Genomic DNA, 13733 nt, shown 5'->3' with positions numbered 1-13733 from the left:
CTAACACAGCTATGCCAACAAAATCCCCTGTGTAGACACAGCTATGCCAACAGAAGAGTGCTTTGAAGGACTAAGGGCTTGTCTACATAGGGAAATTTACCAGCATAATTATATTAGGGCTTGTCTACACTTACATTTTATAGCGCTCTAACTTGCTGGCTCAGGGGTGTGCAAAATCACCCCCCTGCGCAGTAAGTCTGAGCGCTTTAAAGTGCTAGTGTAGACAGGCTCGGAGTGCTGGAAACCGTGCTCCCAGCGCTCGGAGCTAATCCCCTCATGGGGCTGGATTAACAGGAGCACTGGGAGAACTCTCTCCCAATGCTCACGCGTGACCACACTCGCACTTCAAAGGGCTGCCGTGGGAGCGTTCCCGCGGCAGCACTTTGAAGTTTCCAGTGTAGACATACCCCTAGTAAAATTATACTGCAATAGTTATATCAGCATAACTCCCCACGTAGACAGTTTTACTCAGGAATAAGAGTGCCTTTCTGGAGTTTAGTTTATGTTGCTTTGGATGCCTAAACCTATAGGCAACCAAGAGCCTCTATTAAATTAGGTGCTAATTTCAGCTACACAATTTTGAAAATTGTAGGCCTAAAGCCAGGTCTACATGTAGATTCTGAACTGGTATGACTATTTCAAATTAGGAGTGTGATTTTTTCCCCCCAATGTAGTTATACCAATATAACCCTTGGTGTGGACTCCATACCCTTAATCATTTTTTTGCCTTTTGCTGTGCTTTTTCCATTTCTAATATATATATTTTTAGATGGTGTGACCAGAACTGCATGCAGTATTCAAGGTATGGGTGTGGCATGGATTTATAGAGTGGCATTTTGATATTTACTGTTTTATTGTCTATCCCTTTCCTCATGTTTCCTAACATTCTCTTAGCTTTTTTGACTGCAACCGCACATTGAGCAGATGTTTTCAGAGAACTATTAAGAATGACTCCCACATCTCTTTCTTGAGTGGTAACAGCTAATTTAGATCCAATCATTTTGTATGTATAGCTATGTTTTCTAATTTGCATTACTTTACATTTATCAACATTGAATTTCATCTGCCAGTGTGTTGCCCAGTCACCCAGTTTTGCTACCTCACTGTTTACCCCTTTTTCCAGCTCAATTATGAATATGTTGAACAACACTCATCCCATTACAGATCCTTGGGGGACCAACTATTTACCTTTCTCCATTCTGAAAACTGACAATTATTCTTACCCTTTGTTTCCTGTCTTTTAACCAGTTACTAATCCATGAGAGGACCTTCCCTCCTATCCCGGGACTGCTTACTTTTCTTAAAAGCCATTGGTAAGGGACCTTGTCAAAGGCTTTCTGAAAGTCTAAGTACAGTACATCCACTGGATCACCCTTGTCCATATGTTTGTTGGCCGTCTTTAAGAATTCTAACAGATTGGTGAGGCATGATTTCCCTTTACAAAAACCATGTGGACTCTTCCCAACAAGTCATGTTCATCTTCATCTATGTGTCTGATAATTCTGTTCTTTACTATAGTTTCAACCAGTTTGCCTATTACTGAAGTTAGGCTTACTGGACTGTAATTGTCAGGATCGCCTCTAGAGTCTTTTTTAAAAATTGGCATCACATTACCTGTCCTCCAGTCATCTGGTTCAGAGGCTGATTTAAGTGATAGGTTTCCTACCACAGTTAGTCGTTCTGCAATTTCATATCCAAGTTCTTTCAGAATTCCTGGGGAATACCATCTGGTCCTGATGACTTGTTACTCTTTAATTGATCAATTTGTTCCAAAACTTCCCCTATTGATACCTCAATCCAGGACAGTTCCTCAGATTTGTCTCCTAAAAAGAATGGTTCAGGTGTGGGAATCTCCCTCACATCCTCTGCAGCAAGACCAATGCAAAGAATTAATTTAGCTTCTATGCACTGGCCCTTTCTTCCTTGAGTGCTCCTTTAGCACCTCAGTGGACCAGTCCCCACTGATTATTTGGCAGGCTTCCTGCTTCTGATGTACTTAATTTTTTTTTGGTTGCTGTTAGTTTTTGTGTCTTTTTCTAATTCTAATTTTCAAATTCTTTTTTTGGCCCTGCCTCATTACACTTTAACACTTGACTTAAAGTTTATTCTCCTTTCTATTTTCCCAGTAGATTTGACTTCAGCTTTTAAAAGATGCCTTTTGGACTCTAACCACCTATTTTACTCTGTTAAGCCATGGTGGCATTTTTTAGTCCTCTTGCTTTTGTTGTTGTTTATTTGGGGGTATACATTTATTTTGAGTCTCTATTATGGATTTTTTTTTTAAAAATGTCCATGTGTAGTTCCCCTTCTTGAAATTAAATGCCATAGTGGTAGGCTCCTTTGGTATTCTCCTCCTCCTCCCCCCAGGATTTAATTACATTATGATCACTGTTCCCGAGCGGTTCAGCTATATCCACCTCTTGGACCAGATCCTCTGCTCCACTTAGAACTAAATTCAGAATTGCCTCTGCCCTTAAGGGTTGCAGGACTAGCTGCTCCAAGGAGCAGTCAGTAATGTTGTCTAGAAATTTTATCTCTGCATCCCATCCTGAGGTGACAGGTACCTAGTCAATATGGGGATAGTTGAAATCCCCCATTATTATCGAGTTTTCTATTTTTATAGCTTCTCTAGTCTGAGCATTTCACAATTACAATGACCATCCTGGAATATTCCTACTGCTATAATAATATAAGAGAATATATAAATATAAGAAAAGTATATTCCTACTGCTATACTCTTATTAGTCAAGCATGGAATTTTTCTATCCTTAGACATTCTATGGTACAGTTTGATTCATTTAAGATTTTTAATGCGTTTGACTCTCTGCTCTCTTTCACATAAATTGCCACTCTCCCATCAGGACGACCTACTCTGTCATTCCTATATATTTTGTACCCTGGTATTACCATATCTGGCTGATTATCATCATTCTGCTAAGTTTCTGTGATGCCTCTTATATCAATATCCTTATTTAATACCAGGCTCTTGAGTTCACTCATTTTTAGACTTCTAGCTTTTGTATACAAGCACTTATAAAATTTGTCAATATTTAGTTCTCTGCCTTCACATGATGTAATTGAATGGGACACTTATCTGACTGTTTCTCTTCAGTTCTTACCTGTACTTTATCAACTTTTATCCTGACCTCTTTGTTAGGATACAGAATATCCTCTTAATAGAGCCTGCCCTAATGGATATCTCTGTCCAAATTGTATACTTCTCCACTCCTGTTGGTTTTCTCCCAGCCCTTAGTTTAACAACTGCTGTATTATCTTTTTAATTTTACGTGCCAGCAATCTGGTTCCATTTTGGTTTAAGTGGAGTCCATCCTTCCTGTATAGGCTCTTCCTTCCTTAAAAGTTTTCCCAGTTCCTAATAAACCTAAAACTCTCCTTCCTACACCATCGTCACTCTCTTCCACTCATTGAGATCTGGCAGTTCTGGCTGTCTAACTGACCCTGTGTGTGGAACTGGAAGCATTTCAGAGAATGCTACCATGGAGGCCCTGAACTTTAATCTCTTACCTAGCAGCCTAAAGTTGGTCCCCAGGACCTCTCGTCTTCCTTTCCCTATGTCATTGATACCTACATGTACCACGACCACTGGCTCCTCCCCAGCACGGCATATAAGTCTGTCTAGATGTCTCACAAGATCCACAACCTTCACACCTGACCAGCAATTCATGATGCAGTTCCCCCAGTCATCACAAACCATCTATTTTTCAATAATCAAATCTCTCATTACTATTACCTGTCTCTTTCTAATAACTGGGGTTCCCTCCCCTGGAAGGGTATCCTCAATGAGAGACAACACCATGACATCATTTGGAAGGAGGGTCTCAACTGTGGGATCGTTTCCATCCACTCCAGTTTGACATTCTCCTTCCCGGAGGCTGTGTGCCATAGGTTGCCTACCCCTGCCCTAGACAATGTTTATTAGGTGGATCTGGCTCTCACATTGCCTCTTTAAACTCCGTTGCAAAACTCTTGTTTTCTAGCTCGGCCTTCACACAGTGAGTCAATGGCAGAGTCAGGAAGAGATCCCAAGGTCTTCTGTCTCCTAGTCCCTCCTTTAATCCTGTTCTAGTGGCCTTGTATAGCCATGCAGTAAGTTAGAAACACAGCAAAATTCTACTCATGGATGCATATTATCAGCAGTGGGAGTTAGTGTGAGGATTAAGACCCTGGGTTCAGGAAAGTATTTAAATAGTACATACTAAGTCTCTCTCTATTTAGGACAGCATTTAAGCACATACTTAAGTGCTTCTTGCATAGGGATGCTTTCCTTAATTAGGTCCCAAATAACTAATGGTACCACAAAGTTGTGTGGTGTGAGCCTGGCAAAAAAGAAGTAGACTAGTTTACATTGATGGTGCAGTCCAGATCCAGCACTGAAATATGATGACACAACTCCCACTGAAATCAATGGTAGTTGTGTTGGCTTATTCTAGGGTTGAATTTGGCCTTATGTTTCTCTGTAGAATCCATCAATATGGAAAAACTTCCCACAATTTTCCAGTGTCCTGGGAGATCATTCTGTACAATAAGGACTTGCTTATCTCTTTCCTCAGGATTCCAAGCGTGAATTAATTAACAATTAATTAATTAGCAATATATTGTTGAAATAGTAGAAGATTTATAAAAACTGGACAATACATTTTAATTTTAGCTCAAAATCCACCATGTGTGTGTTTGGACTTGTTCCTTAATGATAGAATAACATTGTGATACAGCATACTTTTTTCCTTTCTGCACTGTGCTATTAAATCCCACTTTTTCTGAAAGAGAAGATATATTATGTCTAAAGGGCAACCAAAGTAACAAATGGCACTTACATTGTTGAATTAAAGGGAGGCAATTGTTTGCTGAGCCCTAATCAGTTATTAAGTTTATTAATTTGAGCTAATTACTAGCCACTTCTTGGAGACCAGTTGGTGAGGGGGGTAAACAGTTCAGAGATTTAAGTGGATAATAGCTGTATTCAAGGTAGTTTGTTCATTTTATGAAACACTAATTAAATTGAAACTCCTATATTTATCCATGTGATATAAGGAGTAGTGCAAACTTTAATTGTGGCTCTAGTGATTTGGGGGTGTTTTGTTACCTGTCTCATGAAACCATCATGAAAGGCGCTAACTCATGATTTTTCCCATATTCAAAATGTTCATCTATTACTGTCAAGAGGGATGAAGCCATCAAGATAGCCACCATTTCCCTACAGTCTGCAAGTGAAAGTGAGGCTACCCTTAATAAAGTTGGCTACCACCTCTCATCCTTTTCAATTAAATTAAACCCAGGCCCACAGAGAAAATACCTGCCACTCTGTGGTTCAGGGGATTGGATTGGACTCAGGGACTGTGAGGAGCAGCAGGGACACTGTGAAAGTGGATGGGATGAGTAGGGGGGAGCAGGGTACTGTGGGGACAGGAACGAGGCTGAGGGGGGTGCAGAGGACAATTATGGGTTGGTGGGAGATGGAGGAAATAGAATGGCAGCTCCCCCAGCCTGGCAGTAGTGATGGGTAAGAGGAGCCCCTTCAGAGCAGCTGGGGGAGGCAGTGTTGTGTTGCCAACTCTCATGAACTGATCAAAAGTCATGGGATTTTGGTGCCTCCACGAGGAGCTTTTGCAATGATGCAAGAAGCAAGTCCAGTCCCACCAATATCATGGCTGGGCACATGGGCAGAGCTCTGTGTGAGAGCCTTAGGGCTGAGGAGACACATCTGCCCTGCCACTGAGCTCTGCTGTCATGTATGGCCTGATACCAAAGAGAGAGTTCTAGCGCAGTGGGAGTCAGGAAAGTGCTGCTGGGACCCAGGTAGAGAGAAGTCCTGGAACAGCAGGAGTCAGAGAAATGTTATTGCTGGGTCAAGATATGGGAACTGCTATCCATTTCCTATTACTCTATCAGTGGTGAGGAGAAGGTAAGGGGAGTCTCCACCTGAGCAGCCACAGACAGGCATGCATTTGTGTGCAGGGAAAATTGACTTTTCAACCTGAAATTACACACACATTGGCAGAAGAGAGGGGAGCCAAAAAGTCAGAAGACAGACTAAAAAAAAACACACCGTGATATGACTTTTTTTTAAAAGCCTCAAGATTTGGGGGGGGGGGGGCAATCTCATGGTTTTGAGGATTTGAGTCATGTTTTTTGATCTCTTGAGGTAGGTAATATACTGTATTTCAGCATCTTCTGAAAAATATGCACCAATCCTGCAGTGAGCTCCAGATATACAGACCCATGAACCTGTGCATGGATCCATTAGAAGTAGTAAGAATATTATTAAGCACCTTAGTTAGCTAAATAAACAAAAATACCAAACAGTTGATTATTTTCATATTCAACACTCGCAACACCAACTATTTTATGAAAAGCAACAAAGAGTCCTGTGGCACCTTCTAGACTAACAGACGTACTGGAGCATAAGCTTTCGTAGGTGAATACCCACTTCGTCAGACGCATGTGGTGCATATTTATACCTGCCTCTGGAAATTTCCACCACATGCGTCAGACGCAGTGGGTATTCACCCACAAAAGCTTATGCTCCAATACGTCTGTTAGTCTAGAAGATGCCACAGGACACACTGTCGCTTTTTACAGATCCAGACTAACATGGCTACCCCCTGATACTCAACTATTTTATATAACTTCAGGATGCAGCAGATGCTTCCAGTCATACTTGGGGGAGGGGGAGCACAGTAGGAGGTTTTTGATTCAACAGTCCATAATAAAAAGATTAAAATTGTTGGCTTTCATGCGGAAAATTAAATTAGACTTCACGGTTAACCCCACATTGAGTTGAATAGGAGTGATTCAGGTTGTTCCTTCAAGAGGACAATAGGTTGTAAGGCTTATGAGTTCTCTACATCTTGTAAAGCTACAAATATTGAGGCCAGGTCTATACTACAGACTTCTGCTGACATTCTGGTGTTGGTCATGGGTGTGAAGAGGTGTGCTTCCTGGCTGACATAGTTGTACTGGCAGAAGTTCCTAGTGTAGATGAATCTATAGCAGCAAATCATTATAGCTTGTTTCACTCATGGAGGAACCTTTCTTCTTAGGGTAACTGGCAGGTTGATTAAAATAAAAATAGAATGTTTTATTAGCTGAAAGTGACCTTTTGAGCATTAAAAATCTGCTTTTTGTTAAGTATTTGTGTTTTATAATAGAAAGTATTTGTGCATTAATTACTTTATAAACAATAACATTACTTTGGGGCTTTGTATGTATGATCTGATCTCATAGGATTCCCTCAGCTTTTTAAGTAACATCCTCAGTTAAGTCTATAAAAAGGCCTCGTCCCTTAAGAGATCATTGTTTATTAGTCCATTCTATGGTTGGTTACTTATTACACGTTTCAGTGTTATAAGGTTTTATTTACTGATTGATTGAGGCCTGTTGTGACACTTACTGTGGTTGCTCTCTTCCAAAGGCCCCTTTACAGCCGTAGTTATCCCCACCAGAAGAGAAATAACTGTATTAATCACAAATTGGTTAGTTTTACTACAGGTTAAATTGGAGCTTAGGGCTGCTTACCCCAATAACAGATTGTCTGCCAATTATAGAAACATTTTATTGTTAAAAATTTGTTACACATATTCTCCACATGGGTTCTGACAACAAATTTTTTGGTGGCCTCAGAATCTGGCCACCAGCTGTTTCTGGTGGCCACTCTGACAATTTTTTGTAAAATACTTAATTAACTTTAAGAAAAACAGATAAATATGAAAATATACATATCCAAATCATTGTAAGTTATTTATGTAGAATTTTTTTTGCAGACTCAATGATAAAAATAATGTACAGTTGTTTCTATTCTTTACAGGACCTAAACAGAATAGAAATACAAATAAGGTGCTTTGCACATTCTTGTCTTTTGTTGTTTTTGCTTTTTTGGTTGCTTTTAAAAAAATACTTGCCAGGTAGTAAGTCTGCTGTTGCAAAAAGTAATATTTGTATGTTTGTTAATATCACTTTTCACAGCAGACTTACTAGCTAGGTGGGAGGCTGTGAAAAGTGATATTAACAAACATACAAATATAAATTTTCACAGCAGACTTACTCAGCTCTGGCAAGCCAGGAGACATCTTAAGCCCTCGCTGGGGAGGCAGGTAGGGAGTCAGAGGGGACCAGGGGGGATGAATGGGGGGCCAGGCAGGGATGATACAGGGAGAGGCAAGCCGAGGGCTGGCATTCACAGCCAGGGACCAGGGCCGGAGCCTGAAGCCCCACGACCAGAGCCTGCTGCCTGCCACTCCAGGACTGAAGCCCGAAGCCAAAGCCTCACTGCAACCAGGAGGGTGGATGAACTCACTGGCTGCCTGCTTCTCTGACGTTTGTGATTCCAGCCGGGGGGCAGGGCCCAACCCCTGCTTTCCCCTCTTCCCTCCCCAGTCACTGCCCAGGAGGCTGTGGCCACAAGAAAAGCCCCTGGGTGGCCGCATTTGAGAAATGCTGTGGAAAATAAAGTAAAACACATATAACCCATTTCTTCCCTCAGTTACGCGCTTGCAGTCCTACTGATGGCAATGGGGAGGAGGTACTGGTGTAGTTGAGAGCAGAGTTTTACCCTTGTTCTTATTGCGGAGACTTTTAAAAGTCCTAATTTGAAGTAAAATAGCAACACACAAATCAAATGAATGCAGATTTGAGGCTTACGCTCTTTAACTTGTGCTCTCCTACCCAGATATTCTAGTATAAACTATCACATTAAGCCCTGTTTTACGACCCCCCTGCAAAGCCTACAGCACATTTACGTGGAAGAATGAAAGCATGTAATGTTGATGCATTTGCCTACATAGGGCCAGATCCAATACCCCTTACAGTCAACAGAAAGAGTTCCTTTGACTTTAAAGGGCATTGGATCTGGCCGTAGGGTCCATTCTCAGTTTCAAACTCATTACTATAAAGTAGTATGGTGTGAGTTTGAAGGGTTCTATATACATTCAAATTCTATTTCTTTCAAATGGATTGGGTCACTTCACACTTTGGAGGTATTAATTAGGAACACAAATTACTATTTGACAGAAAAAGATCTAACACTTTGTGTCTCAAAGCGGCAACTTTGGTTCCATTTTATTTAAATATGCCTGTTACAGTTAAGTGGTGGGAGTGTGCTCAGCACTGTATGAGATATAGCCTCTACCCTGAGGAGTGTACCTTGTTCTCAGACTGTCTACAATTACAGCACTGCAGTGGTGTGTGCCACTGTAGTGCTTAGTGAAGACATTACCTACGGCGATGGAAGAGCTCCTTCTACCTCCCCAAGAGGTGGTAACTCTATGTCCACGGAGGAAGCCCATCCATCAACATAGCACCATCTACACCGGGAGTTCAGTCCGTATAACTGCGTCGCTCAGGGGTGTGGATTTTATGTCAGTTATGCTGACATAAGTTTGTCGTGTCCCAGGGCTGAGAATTTTACTGGCAAACACAGCGAGTTAGATTTACATATTGGCTGTTGAGCTGGCCTTAGTGTCACAATGGGAGTAGCTAGGTGTTGAACACTTATGGTCCTTATGTAGGTACCTGAATGGGTGCTGAGCTCATTTGAAAATCTGGCCCCAATTGTGATTGCCAAATACTTGCAAAGATGGCCCTGAGCCCTTTTGCAGATCCAGCCTCATGTTTTACACTTTTCCCAGTGCCTTCCATCTCCCCTCCCTCCACATAACCAAACCAAATGTTTATAATGGAAATACGGGCAGAACTCAACCAAATGGTACTGGATGTCACCATAATAAAAACACCCCTTTGCCAAGCTTCCATGATCCTGCCTAGAAAATCATGTTTAAAAGATGCACTTTTGTGCAATTAAGTAGTGTGCTTACTGCTTGACATGTTGTTCTATATTACAACATGTTCAGATCAAAGGGAGGGAAAGAAACCACCATGATTTTGCACTGGAAATCTCACAGCTGGGATCCTCACATTTCTATCTAGCATCTCAGAGCTTGTCCACACATTGCATTATTTCCGATTAACTCCATTGATGGACACCCTTATTCTGAATCCAGAATAAGAGCCTTGTTCCTGTTTAGCTTACCTCACTGGGAGTGAGTTGCCCCTAAGTGAAACTGTTCTGTTTGCTCAACAGCATAGATAATCAGAAAGTAGCCAACCAGATAAACCGATAAGTGACTCAGACCAAAGTTACTGCATTGGGCTGTAATTTGATATGTTTGTAGCGTGAGCTGGTTTCTCTCCTGATTCAACTGAGCTCTCCCTTCCGCCAGCCATCTCCTGAGTAAGAGCTGATTAATGCAGAGTCATCCTTTCCCTGCCCATCTGTATTTGCAAATCCAGTGTGTCACTGGGAAGGGCAGCCTTAACTGATGCTCCTTTCTTAAAGAAGATTCCCCTTTTCAAATGCTGTATACTGTATGCTCAAGTCTCACTTTCAAGACATCATAGTGAGCTGTACTGGGTGTAAGAAAGGCAAAATATTTTTGTTATTTAAAAGAAAAAAATAGTACCAGTCCCGATTCAGAATCTGATGTAATACACACCCTCCAATCAAACAATGATGCCCCCAGATCTTAACTACACTGTAAAAATAGCCTATCCTGCCAATACACATTTCATTTGCACTCATTTGGATTTAGTATTACAATGCTAGATTATATTTCTTTATTATGCATATGCCCAGAAGTGTGTTTATACTTGCTCATGGCTATGTAGTTTGTGTGGGAAGATTCCTTAACAAGGGTCAGTTCTATTTTTATATTTCTCATGAATATTAAAAATCCCTATTGACAGGACCAGTAGCTGAAACAAGAAGTGGTGGAGATTGGGGTTCATTGTAGATAAAAATTAATTTTGTGTTTGATGTCTAGATATTCTATTGAGGGGACCAAACGCAAATAGAGCATTTATCCATCCCAACTAGGAACAGTTGTTAAGTTATATGTTGGTGTGTGTGAAACGTTTTTATTAGTTTGTCAGCTTGTTGGTCCGTATATGTAACATTAATCAGCACTTGCATGGAAACAATTCTGTTGTACATTAACAAAAATAATTGTAATCAGCCTGAAGAAAAGTTGATGAAGTCCAAGAATAAAGATTCCAAATATAGCAAAATACCTTTTATAGAGAAATTTAATCTTTAGTAAACCAACCTAATTCTCAATTACTGAGGGACAATCTCCACCCATTGATATATTTTGCTTTCCACAACCAAATCTCCGTACAACTTTTCATGAGTGATGTACCCGAGTATTCGGATTCTAATATCTAAACTGTATTGTTAAATCTATTCACCTAAATTTGGGTTATTGCTGATTAGGTACTCTATGTATCATATGACTTTTAAAAACTAACTTTGTATTTGTGGATAATCTAAGCACTATACCCAGATGTACAGACACTCTTTTCCCAACCTATGTATTATATAATTTTTTTAACATTAGCTTTAATAAAAAATTTAAATCTGTTCTACACAGCAACGTTTGCACTGCTAGCATAGAGGCAGCTGCAGAACTAACATTCAGGCACAACAAAACATGATTAGGAGAATTCCCAATCTGCAGTTTCTGAAATATTTATTTTATTCCTGTAACTCATGACTGACAGCAACAAGTTTCCCCTAATTGGACCCCTCTGATCAAGTGGCAGTGACGAATGAAGGCCTGCAGCCATATTATCTTGGACTGTGATCTTGTATCTCATAAGTTAAGTGGGAGTGGGATGGGATACCTCCAAGCAAAATTCAGATGCTGCACCAAGTGGTTTGTGGGTCAGTAGGTTATGCTTTTCTTTCTGAGTCACACTGTATGAGGAGTCACTATAGTACATGGGTGGCCAACCTGTGGCTCCGGAGCCACATGCAAGCTCTTCAGAAGTTAATATGCGGCTCCTTGTATAGCAGGGGTCGGCAATGTTTGGCACGCGGCTCACCAGGGTAAGCACCCTGGCGGGCCGGGCCAGTTTATTTACCTGCTGGCGCGGCAGGTTCAGCCGATCGCAGCCCCCACTGGCCACGGTCCACCGTCCCGGGCCAATGGGAGCGGCGGGAAGCCGTGGCCAGCACATCCCTTGCCCGCGCCGCTTCCCGCCGCCCCCATTGGTCCAGGACGGCGAACCGCGGCCAGTGGGGACTGCGATCGGCCAAACCTGCCACGTCAGCAGGTAAATAAACTGGCCCGGCCGGCCAGGGTGATTACCCTGGCGAGCCGCATGCCAAACGTTGCCGACCCCTGTTGTATAGGCACCCACTCTAGGGCTGGAGCTACAGGCGCCAATTTTCCAATGTGCCAGGGGGTGCTCACTGCTCAACCCCTGGCTCTGCCACAGGGCCTGCCCCCACTCCACCCCTTCCTGCGCCCTCCCCTAAGCCTGCCATGCCCTCGCTTCTCCCCACTCCTTCCCCAGAGCCTGCACGTCACAAAACAGCTGATTGGGAGGTGCGGGGAGGGAGGGGGAGGTGCTGATCGGTGGGGCTGCCGGTGGGTTGGAGGCGCTGGGAGCGGGGTAGGGGAGCTGATGGGGGGCTGCTGACGTATTACTGTGGCTCTTTGGCAATGTACATTGTTAAATTCTGACTCCTTCTCAGGCTCAGGTTGGCCACCCCTGCTATAGTAGATGTTCTCATCTTTTGCCTATGGCATAAAGTTGAGGTCCTCCTGAGCATAAGGTTGTCAACCCTCCAGGATTTTCCTGGAGTCTCCAGGAATTAGAGATTAATCTTTAATTAAAGATTGTCATGTGATGAAACCTCCAGGAATATGTCCAACCAAAACTGGCAATCCTACGAGCATTTGTAATCATTGACGGGCTCAGAACTTTTTCTCAGCTAACACCATTGTTCTTGGAGTCATATCATGTAGTCACTTTCTGACTGCAGAAGGTAACCCTCTAACACTGGAGATATTATCCCACCCAAAACCGGTTGCATTTCAATGGTGAGTAAAATGCTTGGGATTACCGTTAAAAAATAAGGTGGGTTAAGTTTCAAAGTAGTGCTGATGAATCATTAACCTGAAGAACGGGGCCATTTATGTAGAGCCTAAAGTGCTGGGGGCATAAACAAGGGATTGGTAGATGAAAGGGGCATGTGGAACCCATTTTCTCAATTTTAGGGGTGGGGGGCAAGGGAGAATCAAAATACATAGCACTAAACTTAAGACACAGATTTTTTAGTGGAAATTTTCAATGAAAAAATAATTTGTTTCAGCTGAATACTGAAAACTTTTTTTGTTTTTCATGAAAAATTCAGTCAAAATTTTCTGTGGCCATCAGACACCGTCCATGGAAAGTTTTGTTTAGTCACAAACCCAATTTTCTGTCACAAAAGCTTCAATAGAAAATTTTCATCCAGCCCTAATGGCAACTGAATTTTTAAAATACTAACCAACTCTTTTCTCCCTCTAGCTCCAATTCTCTGGCAGTTGCCCTTCAGCCCAGCTTATTCACTTTGTCAGGTATTTTTTCATTATAAATCTCCTCACAAAGTCTCTCATTTCTTCCACCCAATATGATGTTCTGTAATACATTTACCTTACTTATACTCCTGGCCTCCTCAATACTGCATTTTCACTAAGGGGCTACCAATTAACAGTGTGATTACTATTTGTTGTTGGGTTACATTTCTAAACCTTATCCAGCACTTCGGTATTAAAAGTAGTATATAAATAAATGCAGTCTAGTGGTCTGTAAGAGTGAGATGCCTATTCAGCAACATTACTTTGCATTGAGCCAATGGAGTTACACCAGGGATAAATTGTATCTTTTGTGCT

The sequence above is a fragment of the Malaclemys terrapin genome, chromosome 9 (genome assembly GCF_027887155.1).
Source record: "Malaclemys terrapin pileata isolate rMalTer1 chromosome 9, rMalTer1.hap1, whole genome shotgun sequence".
NCBI lineage: Eukaryota > Metazoa > Chordata > Testudines > Emydidae > Malaclemys > Malaclemys terrapin.
Note: the sequence above shows the minus strand (reverse complement) of the source record.